Source organism: Lathamus discolor, chromosome 3 (assembly GCF_037157495.1).
Source record: "Lathamus discolor isolate bLatDis1 chromosome 3, bLatDis1.hap1, whole genome shotgun sequence".
Taxonomy (NCBI): Eukaryota; Metazoa; Chordata; class Aves; order Psittaciformes; family Psittacidae; genus Lathamus; species Lathamus discolor.
The window spans coordinates 148703266-148714745 of record NC_088886.1 but is presented as its reverse complement, the minus strand read 5'-3'; the positions used below and the strand labels follow the sequence as shown (position 1 = coordinate 148714745).

The window sequence follows — 11480 nt, the reverse complement described above, 5'->3', positions numbered from 1 at the left end:
GAAATATAGACATGTTTTGTTTTATAATCATAGAATAGAATCCCAGCCTGGTTTGGGTTGGAAGGGACCTTAAAGTTCATCCAGCTCCAACCCCTGCCACGGGCAGGGACCCCTTCCACTGGAGCAGCTTGCTCCAAGCCCCTGTGTCCAACTTGGCCTTGAGCACTGCCAGGGATGTGTTTTGGGACAGGGATGAATTCGGCACAGTGACATGGATGGTTATGGATTTAGGGTCCAGAGGCTTTTATTCCCATAGGATTTCTACTGGCAGCAAGCGTTCCTGAGCCCTGCCCTCACCTGCTCCTGCTAGCCGCAAGCAGGGCAGTAAGGATGGGGCCTGCGATCCCGTGCCAATCTGGTACTAAACAGTAATAACAGACTGGAAGCTGTCACAAGAGGATAGGACCAAACCTTGGTTGGGGTATGGACAATTCAGACCCATGTGATGGCCGTCAGCTGAGGTGAACTCAGAGGGAAGGGAATCTGCCCACAACACATGGCTTGTGACCCACTCACGAATACAATTTACCCCCACCCAGGGATGTTCTGGCTTCTCCCTCCAGCATCCCTCCACCACCGCGCTCACCATGCACAGGGGTTCATGTGAGCCAGGATGATGCTTGCAGGGGCAACCTGGGCTGCACCCCGAGAGTGTGAGCAGCAGCTCAGGGAGGGGATCCTGCCCCTCTGCTGCGCTCTGGGGAGACCCCCCCTGCAGCCCTGATCCAGCTCTGGGGCAGCAGCACAAGAGGGACCTGGAGCTGCTGGAGCGAGGCCAGAGGAGGCCATGGAGATGCTGCGAGGGCTGGAGCAGCTCTGCTCTGGAGCCAGGCTGAGAGAGCTGGGCTGGGGCAGCCTGGAGAAGAGAAGGCTCCTGAAGGGGAGACCTGAGAGCAGCTCCAGTGCCTAAAGGGGCTGCAGGGAACCTGGAGAGGGGCTTGGGACAAGGGCCTGTAGGGACAGGCCAAGGGGAATGGCTTGAACCTGCCCGAGGGGAGACTGAGCTGAGCTCTTAGGCAGAAGCTCTTCCCTGTGAGGGTGCTGAGGTGCTGGCACAGGGTGCCCAGAGAAGCTGTGGCTGCCCCATCCCTGGCAGTGCTCAAGGCCAGGTTGGACACAGGGGCTTGGAGCAACACAAACCATTCCAGGATTCTATGAACCTCAGCTTTTTCCTGTTCCAGACCAGGTGGTTAAAACCGGATTAACTTTATTTCGTCCTAAACGTGATGTAAATTCTGTGTTCTCACTATACCACACCTTGAGGGAAGGGGAGGGAATTTTAACCCCTCTGAGATTTCCCACCGTCAGGAATTCCCTGTGCCAGCACACGGGGTCCAGCACCCTTTGTACAAGTGATGGAGCTTCTACGAGACTTTGCATTCTGGGCAGACAGAGCTGATGTAGGAGCCTGCCCCAGGAGCAGGCTGAGCTCTTTCCCTGAGTAGCAGGGCAAGCAGCTTCCCCAGTTTGGGAAGTCACGCTAATCACAGAGCTATTGCCTTCTGCATTCAAGCAGACAGCGTTCATCCCAGTGCTGTTCAACTCCCAACGTTTCCACTTTTTCCTCAGGAATAATGAATGGAGAATGCACGGATATTCATGGAGCAAGCTCATAGCCACACTGCTCTTCTGCGGTGACACTGGGCAAGTGGCAAACGCTGCATGGTCACTGTATGTTCATATGTTGCTGGCCTCCTTTCCTAGGAGCCAGGCCAGGAACTGGATCTGGGCTCCTGCTTCCTGCTGCGACAAAGAAAGTGCCACAGGAGGGCACAAGGAAAGCGAGTCATTGCTGTGATCATTCATTAATCAGTGCCCTGCTGCTCCTGCAGGCAGCAAACACACGGCCAAAGCGACATCAGCAACTAGAAAATTCCACTCACAAAGGAACTTGGGAAGGAATCCAGCGCCGAACCTGCTGGAGCCCCAGACAGCCATCAGCCTGCTCCATTCTCAGGATGCTCTTAGGTGCTTGGCTCCATCAGGCTTCTGCCTGTTAGAGGGATATAATAGGGATGTAATAGGGGCCTCCTCAGATCAGAAGATGCTCAGCAATACCTCTCCCCGGTGAGACAAACGCTTCTGTCTCCAACCTGGATGGGTGAAGCTTTAGGGTCTGGGTGAACCCCAGCCAGGACCATTGCTTCCCAGTGGGTTTGACCACCAGCACCGAGACAAAGAATCGTCATGGCAGGTTGAGATGGAGCTGAGGAACAATTCCTGCCCCAGAGGGTGCTCAGGCGTTGGAACAGGCTGCCCAGGGCAGGGCTGCAGGCACCGGCCCTGCAAGTGTTCACACGCCGTGGAGACGAGGCCTCAGTGCCATGGGTCAGTGGTGGCCTTGGCAGTGCTGGGGTAAAGCTTGGACCTGATGATCTTAAAGCTCTTTTCCAACCTGGCTGATTCTGTGATTCAGTGATCGCCAGGTTTCTGAGGAGTCTGCTTCAACCCAGAATCATAGAATCATAGAACAGTTAGGGTTGGAAAGGACCTCAAGTTCATCCAGTTCCAACCCCCCTGCCATGGGCAGGGACACCTCACACTAAACCATCCCACACAAGGCTTCATCCAGCCTGGCCTTGAACACCGCCAGGGATGGAGCACTCACAGCCTCCCTGGGCAACCCATTCCAGTGCCTCACCACCCTCTGTGCCAGCAGGGAATGGGGTGAAGCAGGAGGATGGAATCACTGCCATCAAGGTCAGGAGCCTTCCAGTTTGTTGAGGCCATCCTGACTGGGGCAGAGGGGAGCCCTGCTCTATCTCATGTCCCTGTGCTCAGAGAGCTGTGTATCTTAACAGCCATCCCAGACATAGACAGGACACTGGTCAAAGCTGAATCTTATCTGGATTTGTGCACTCCCTTATCTCTGAGTGCTCCTTGCCTTGGGCAGCAAAAGCAGTCACTGCCAGAATGGACGTCCCTGGTGTCCCCTCTGACCCACCCCAGGGGAAAAAGCTCACCAGAAAAGGCAATAATACTGCAAGGAAAGGGATCTTCCGGCCCTCACTTGCTCAGAGAAAACCAGCCTGGGCTCAGCAGGTCCTGGAAGAGGGAAGGCAGAGCCTAGGGATGGCAGGAGACAGCAGGCGCAGATGATGCTCCCAGGAACACGGGCTGCCTGCCAGAGAGCATTGCCAGGTGCTTGCTGTTTCAACTGCTTTATATCTTACATTGAACAAAGATCAATAGCAGATGCATGGTCTCCGTCCCTATCTTAGAGCACGAGTGTGTGCGCAGCACGCAGCATCCCACCACAGCCGCACCGAGGCACAAATCCGGGCAGGGGTCCTGTAGCACCGAGGATGGCAGGATTTGTCCATTAACCAGGTTTTCTGGCCCTTTTCTGGCCCTCCGTGTTAAGGATGATGCACTCAGTGCACTGCGCTTGGTAAGTAAAGCGTATGAGGTCTCCCAGCTCCAAGAGTTCATTAATTTGCCTCATTAATCTAATTCCCCAGACTCTTTAGGGAGAGATTAAATGAATCATAGGTAGACACGAAAAGTCGGCGCAAAGGGAAGAAACCTGGGGGCCTGGCACAGAAAAGTCACAGCTCATTAAAAAAGGGGGGATGAGTGTTAGTGGTGAGCAGGAGCTGAGGTAACGAATGTTTGCTCCTAGGAGGAAAATGCCCCTCTCATAGAACCATGGAATGGATTGGGTTGGAAGGGACCTTAAAGCTCATCCAGCTCCAACCCCTGCCACGGGCAGGGACCCCTTCCACTGGAGCAGCTTGCTCCAAGCCCCTGTGTCCAACCTGGCCTTGAGCACTGCCAGGGATGGGGCAGCCACAGCTTCTCTGGGCACCCTGTGCCAGCGCCTCAGCACCCTCACAGGGAAGAGCTTCTGCCTTATATCCAATCTGAACTTCCCCTGTTTCAGTTTGAACCCGTTACCCCTTGTCCTGTCACTACAGTCCCTGATGAAGAGTCCCTCCCCAGCATCCCTATAGGCCCCCTTCAGGTACTGGAAGGCTGCTATGAGGTCCCCATGCAGCTTCTCTTCTCCAGGCTGAACAGCCCCAACTTCCTCAGCCTGTCTTCATACGGGAGGTGCTCCAGTCCCTGATCATCCTCGTGGCCTCCTCTGGACTTGCTCCAACAGCTCCAGGACCTGATGCTGGGGGCTCTCACTCACCCATCCCACTTCCTCCCCCTATCAATGTTATTTCCTGGAACATTTTAAAGGCTTTTGCCTCGCAGAGATCAACCTTTCCCCTGCATGAAGCCAGCTGTGGTTTTAGAGGCTGGCTACGCCAAGCAGGCGTGCATTTATTTCCACATGGAACGGATGGGATCCCCCTTCCCCTGCCTGGTGCTCAAACTACTTGACTCTCCCATCCTTCTGTGAGGCATTTTAGTACTTTCTGCTACACTGCTCTGCTGCAGCAGCAGCGCGCTGGGTCTGTGATCAGGCAGGAATGGTGCAAGGAAAGTTTGGGCAGCTGCCCATGGCATTTGGGAGACAGCCGGAGTGGAGACAGGGTCTCAGGAGACACTGTGGCATGTCTGTCAGATGCCTGGGGACATGTAATACTGCTGAGATCCCTGATAAAGAGGTGGGCATTTGCTGCCAAGTTGTAATCACTGCCCTGGCAGTGACTTGGTGGGGAGTTTTAGGAGAGTTTATTTCTCTCTGCTCTTATGCACATAAAGGGGATAGACGGTTCACGAACAGAGATCCCCTTCCAACACCTAAAGGGGGCTACAAGAAGCTTGGAGAGGGGCTTTGGACAAGGGCCTGTAGGGACAGGCCAAGGGGAATGGCTTGAACCTGCCCGAGGGGAGACTGAGCTGAGCTCTTAGGCAGAAGCTCTTCCCTGTGAGGGTGCTGAGGCGCTGGCACAAGGTGCCCAGAGAAGCTGTGGCTGCCCCATCCCTGGCAGTGCTCAAGGCCAGGTTGGACACAGGGGCTTGGAGCAAGCTGCTCCAGTGGAAGGGGTCCCTGCCTGTGGCAGGGGCTGGAGCTGGAGGGGCTTTAAGGTCCCTTCCAACCCAAACCAGGCTGGGATTCTATGAATAGCTTCAGCAGAAGACTCAGCCTTAAGTTTGTCCCTGCCAAATACACAGCAGTGGTCAGAAACATCACTGAACTGCACATCCCATCACGCATGGGGAGCCATGCCATGCATCCCCCCCCCGCGGCTCCTGCCTCTCTCCCACTGCATTAATCAGACTTTTCCAAAGACATTTACTGGCTCTTTCCCTGTTCAACATCCCCACATCACTGTCAGTAGCTATTTAAAGCATTCACAGACCAGCACCCCATGGGTACAGACAAAACCCTTCTGGGCCAGCCCAGCCGGGCTGTTGATAAACAGCAAACACAAAGGGACGGTCACATTGCCCAGATAAGCACAGAGACTCCTGCTCATCAAGAACATCCCCGGAGGTTTGCATTGCCAGGCCCATCAGTCATGCAACTGCTCTCTGTGCATCTGCCTGGTCATAGCCGGAACAGGCACCGCAGGTCTGGGTGATGCTCTGTGTCCCTGGAGACATTTACAGCTTAATATTCCTTCAAACACCATGCCTGCAATTCCCTGGCAGTGCTCAAGGACAGGTTGGACACAGGGGCTTGGAGCAAGCTGCTCCAATGGAAGGGGTCCCTGCCTGTGGCAGGGGGTAGGAACTGGATGAGCTTTAAGGTCCCTTCCAACCCAAACCAGTCTGATTCCATGAAACACATGCAGGAGCAGCTCACAAGAAGAGGAAATCTGCATCTTTCAGAGGTTGGTGGGATGCTGTGGTGCTGATGCGGGACAACACAGCAACGCTTCCCAGTGCAGTACATCAGCAGCGCTGGGCTTTGTATCCAGAAAGGGAATACAAAAACATGGCCATGGAAAGCAAGCAAGAACTGTGAGTGACCGCAGAGGTGTCGGGGCTGTAGCTCTGGCCATTGGTTCACTCCAGTTTAACCAGTCATAAACCCCATGCAAAACCATTTTGCCAATCGAAAGGGAATTAGAAGTAGAGAGACTTTCTCGTCACAGAGAGTACGCAGTGCACAAATGGCAGCAGAAAAGCTTCAAAGTGGCTGTAAGGTCATTCCTATAAATAAAGCATCCCTACCCCGAGGAGCCCGACGGAGCTTCCTGGGAAGCATGCATCCTGGCAAATTGGATCTCCCCCGAAAGAGGAGACAGGTAATGACTGCTCCTTTCAGTGCCGCGGGAGCTGAGAGTTTAAATGGGACCAACAATAGCTACTCCATTCCTTAATCTCTCTGATGAATAATGCAGTGCATTCAATGAGGCGATGGGCAGCGTGTTCCAGCACACTGACACCGGATACCAGGGTGCTGCGGTTCCAGGGCTGTTGGTTCATTCAGAGGATAAAAGCAGAGATGGAGCCACTTAATGCGAGCTGGATTTGCACCCTCGGGTGCGCTGAGTGCACACACACAGCACCCAGCACATTCAGAATCTAGTGCCCACGTGTGACAGCGTGGCCTGACCTGGGTAAGGAACCGTACACAGGCGATCATGCAGATACCTTCTATACAGCAGTGAGCAGAAGAAAATGCACTCAGTTACTGCGTAGAACCCCAGCCTGGTTTGTGTTGAAGGGCCCTTAAAGCTCATCCAGCTCCAACCCCTGCCACGGGCAGGGACCCCTTCCACTGGAGCAGCTTGCTCCAAGCCCCTGTGTCCAACCTGGCCTTGAGCACTGCCAGGGATGGGGCAGCCACAGCTTCTCTGGGCACCCTGTGCCAGCGCCTCAGCACCCTCACAGGGAAGAGCTTCTGCCTAAGAGCTCAGCTCAGTCTCCCCTCGGGCAGGTTCAAGCCATTCCCCTTGGCCTGTCCCTACAGGCCCTTGTCCCAAGCCCCTCTCCAGGTTCCCTGCAGCCCCTTTAGGCACTGGAGCTGCTCTCAGGTCTCCCCTTCAGGAGCCTTCTCTTCTCCAGGCTGCCCCAGCCCAGCTCTCTCAGCCTGGCTCCAGAGCGGAGGTGCCACAGAAGCACGTTACATGGGTTACATGGGACAAATACCCCTGGGGTTATGCCGTCTGGATTTGGCTGCATGGTGTGCTGTGCCACTGCTGCATGTGTAGCAGTTTGCAGGGGATCATCATTATATGTTCTAATAGTTATGCATTGCAGAGCTTACTATAAACTGTTCTGCAAGCAGAAAGAGAGAAAGCATTAGGGCTAAAGAAAGCCTTGTGGGTCAGATAGCGCAGTGTTTGCATGGCCATTACACTAAAACTGTTCGCTGTTCTGCCAGGAAACAACTGCATTTGAAAGGAATAAACTGTAAGGAATAAACTATAATAACTGTTTAAAGTACCATTACCCCATCCTCATTCTATAACTCTGATCTCCAATAGCACAGATCAGAGCCATGGGACACCTTTTAACCTCCACCCTTATCAATATATTAATCCTTCCTCATGGCACAGCATCGAGTGCTCCATCACTGGCGGTGTTCAAGGCCAGGTTGGATGAAGCCTTGTGTGGGATGGTTTAGTGAGAGGTGTCCCTGTCCATGGCAGGGGGGTTGGAACTGGATGATCTTGAGGTCCTTTCCAACCCGAACTATTCTATGGTTCTATGATTATCCTTTTTCCGGGACTGGGGAAAGTGTGGCAGGGAGATGCACAACAGGGATGCGCTACAACAGTGCATTAAAGACCCCTCACCTCAGACAGAGCCGGGAGGGTGGCACCACCCCAGCATATAGGAAGCTGACCAAACCCTTTACAAGATAGAAAGGCTTTTACTATAATGTCTATCTTATTTGGGGTGACAAAAACCCCGTACCAAACCCATGCGTTATGACATTCTCATGGTAAAATCCTCTGTGCCATTTATTCCGGTTAACATGAGAGAAAACAGCTACATTGGGATGCAAATCAACCTTCGGGTTTAATTATTTTGCTTTGGAAAAGGGAAGGGATGAGGAAGCTTTCCAAGATGAGAGAGAACCGCACTAAAAGATGAAACATGTGCGTTATGGTTGTGTTCATAAAGGGTGAGAACTGTTGCTTAACCTGAAAATGTGGCAGGGAAGGTTCACTTTGGGCTGAAAAAGGCTTTTATCTCCGAAGGGTTTAAATAGAAGACGTATGATCAATAGCTGGTTCGGGTTCTATAATGAGCTCCGCTCAAAACGGGTGGTAGACGAGCTCGCATCCTACGGGAGCGTTAGATGGATGGAGCAGCCTCCTCCCCAGCTTCCCACGTCTCATCAGACACGAGATGTTGCCAGTAGCAACCATGAGCGTTTCACCTGTTTGAAGGTCTCTCTGTCCTTTGCTTGAGCTGCTTCCTGGGCCCTGCTCCTGCTGCACATCCATAAGGCTCTGCACTTCATGTTCTGCCCTTTCTTTCCCACCAGGCACATGACTGCAGCTCCCTGGAGCCCACAGGGCTGGTACAGACCTTTGCAAGGTGCCATATGAGCCACTGCACCTCATGCCATGCTCATTTGGTGTCCCAGTAAAGCCCTAATGTCAGGATAGAATAGAGTAGTTGGAAGGGAGCTACAGCCATCATCTAGCGCAGCTGCAATGGGATGGCATGGGTCAGTGCATTAGAAATCATAGAGTGGTTTGGGTTGGAAGGGACCTTAAAGCTCATACAGTTCCAACCCCCTGCCATGGGGGAGCTCTAAGAAGAGACTAAGTTAAGCCACCTGAAGAAATGGTAGCTCATTCATCCTTCTAGTTATGGCACCAGAAGCTGCCAAGTCTGAAAACAAAGGTGCATATATCTATATAGACATAAACCAAGAGACACAGAGACCTTACCTTCTCCCAGCTGTGGCCAGCAGCCAACCTCCAGTCTCCGTGTCTTCAAATAAATCCCATTCCCTGGTGTTCAGAATACTCCTCTGCTCACCCCAGATGGTTCCACTGAGCGAAATGTGTCCTGGAGATTCCATTAAAATGTTAAAAAAAGCCCAAAGAAACCTGGGATTTGTATGACCAGCCTGCATTGGGAGTTCTAGTCATTATTTAGCATCCCGCTATTCTGTTTTAAAGACTACCCCCTCCATTTTTACCAGCGGATCTCCTCCAGCCTCCCCGCAAGGGGAGATAGCCAAAGCCCTGCTGCAGACAGCAGTTGTCAAGACAGTCTGTGATTTAAATAGGGGCCGGGTCATTTAATGCTTTACAGATGGTAAACAGCACATTACATGTCACCCGGAGATAAGCTGGCAGATGCTGCAGATGACGGGCTGGCAGCAGCGGGCAGGCAGCCATCGCGCTCTGCTCCATGCACCCTCTGGAGTCTGCGCCCAGCAAGAACCCGACCTGCTGCCTCTCCATGGATCCCAGCTCTCCATCATCTGGATGACCTTAAGGTCCTTCCCAACACTAAATATTCTATGATCTTCACAGTCATTCTGTTACTGATCGAGTGCACTGTTCATCTGGCCAGGCTGCCGTACAGGCTGTCAACACCAGCTCTTCCTAAACATTGCTCAAGGGTCTCTATGCATAAAACAGAACCACAGAACAGTCAGGGTTGGAAAGGACCATCCTGAAAAACATGTCCTGATAAATGTCCTGATCTGCTCCACCACTAAAAACTGTGCTCAGCTTCATTGTGTTTAGTACTTTATCCTATTTAGTACTTTATGGGTTCTCTCGCCTTCCCCCAAAACCCACTTGTTTTATGGTTCTTATGCTGAATCCATGTTTGAAATGACAACTCTGAAAGACTTGACTCAGTGCCTTCTGTAACTAAGTAAAGAACAGGAGTAGAGGGAGAGGTTTGATGGAGCAAAAACAGCATCAGCACAATAGCGGGTGTCAGCCTGTGAGAGGGTTTGTGGGGAAGAGCACAGAGCATTCATGGCAGAGTTTGCTGATCGCTCCCCCCCCCCCCCACGATGACTGTGCAGTTGTAGCTGAGAATTATTCATCAGTATTAAAAACGATCATTGCAAAAGAAAGAGAGAAATAAAGGCAATGTCATAATGCACATCAGCACCTTCTGTCAGGCTGGGTGCTGAGCCGCCTCCACGAGGGAATCATGGTGTATTCGTGACATGCTGTACGTAACCAGCCCATGAGTGTGGCTGGAGTCTGCCACTGTTGGACATTCACTTTAAAGCGTTTCTATGCTTTTTGCCCAGAGGACATGAAGGGTTCTCTGTCTTTGGGCTCCTCTTCCACAAACTTAAGCCCCTCCTTCACTTGGCAGTGCTCTGCTAAAGTGCAGTGCAATGATTGCTGCTGGTCAGTGCCTTAGGGCAAAGCTCCCCCTTTCTTTAGAATAGAATATTTCCAGTTAGAAAGGCTCTATAATGATCATCCAGTCCAATCCTTTGCATGGGATTTCTTTAGAAATGAAACCTCCTGGTTGAAAGGAAAAAGGCACAATTATAACCCAAAGCCAGTGCAATAAGAAAGGGGTTGCAGATGCAGAGATGCCCTCAAATATCTGCTCTTTCCATCCCTCCTGAGACAAGTCCGTGATGAACAGGACACTGAGAGCACTCTGCCCAGCTCACAAACCACCTTTGTCTAATTCCATCACTCTGGTGCAATGTGGGTGCTCACCCTGGTACGAGTGGAGTCAGTTTCCAATGCAACCTCCATGTGTCATGACAGCAACCGAGGTCCATGGACACAACTCACTGTGGCACGCCAAAGGTCTCCCATGAAGAACCACAGACATCTCCGGACTTGTGCCTCCCCATTGCAGGGCTTCCTTCTCCCACTGTCTGAAGATGATTCCCACAAACCCTTTGAGTGCCTGCAAACCACTCTCTCAAAACCATGCTCGGAATGGACACGCACTGTTTCCTCCTGCTCCATGAGCACATTGCCCTGCTCTCGCAGTGGAGCCTGGCACAGGCTTTGTTTTGGAAAGAGAAATCTTCCTTGAACCCCCTCCAGCAGCAGGAACTGGGAGACAGAGCAGCGCTGGGGTCACCCAAGGGAAAGAGCGCCTTATCCCAAGCCCTTGTTCAAAGCATGCAAGCTATTTGCAGCCTCTTGCAGTTGATCTCCAAATATAGGCCCTGATTCAGCGAGACACTACAACACATGCCTGCCCTCAAGTACACAAACTGTCCCATCCTGGTCCATGGTGTAAGGTGAAGCTTGTGATTCCCTGATAGCCAAGCGATGCCAGCCTTGCTTCTGCTCCCCTTTCCGGCAGGGAAAACTCAGGGAGGGGAAGAATTGTGCAGAAAAGGGATGGAGCTGATCCAGGATTTTTGCAAACAGCCCTATTGGAATGCTCCATCAGTGCTCAGCATCCACTGTGGGGAATTACCCTTCCATGGCCTTGCTCCCCAGACTGGCTTCCAACACAAGAGGGATGTGGAGCTGCTCGAGTAAGTCCAGAGGAGGCCACAAAGATGAAGAGAGAGGCTGAGAGAGCTGGGCTGGGGCAGCCTGGACAAGAGAAGGCTCCTGAAGGGGAGACCTGAGAGCAGCTCCAGTGCCTAAAGGGGCTGCAGGGAACCTGGAGAGGGGCTTGGGACAAGGGCCTGTAGGGACAGGCCAAGGGGAATG

The 11480-nt window shown here is 52.5% G+C and overlaps 1 long non-coding RNA gene across 2 annotated transcripts; it reads right to left on the bottom strand.

Annotated features, from left to right (window-relative positions):
• Positions 1-1098: 1098 nt before the first annotated feature.
• On the bottom strand, positions 1099-9060 carry LOC136011325 (uncharacterized). 2 transcript variants are annotated; one of them, XR_010611335.1, is made up of 4 exons: positions 9011-9060; positions 8757-8877; positions 1884-1993; positions 1099-1740 (listed from the first exon to the last, which is right to left on the bottom strand). It is a non-coding gene; the product is annotated as an uncharacterized LOC136011325 (long non-coding RNA). The 2 variants fall into 2 exon arrangements; XR_010611334.1 differs by lacking the exon at positions 9011-9060 and having other exon boundaries at positions 8757-9004.
• Positions 9061-11480: the final 2420 nt, after the last annotated feature.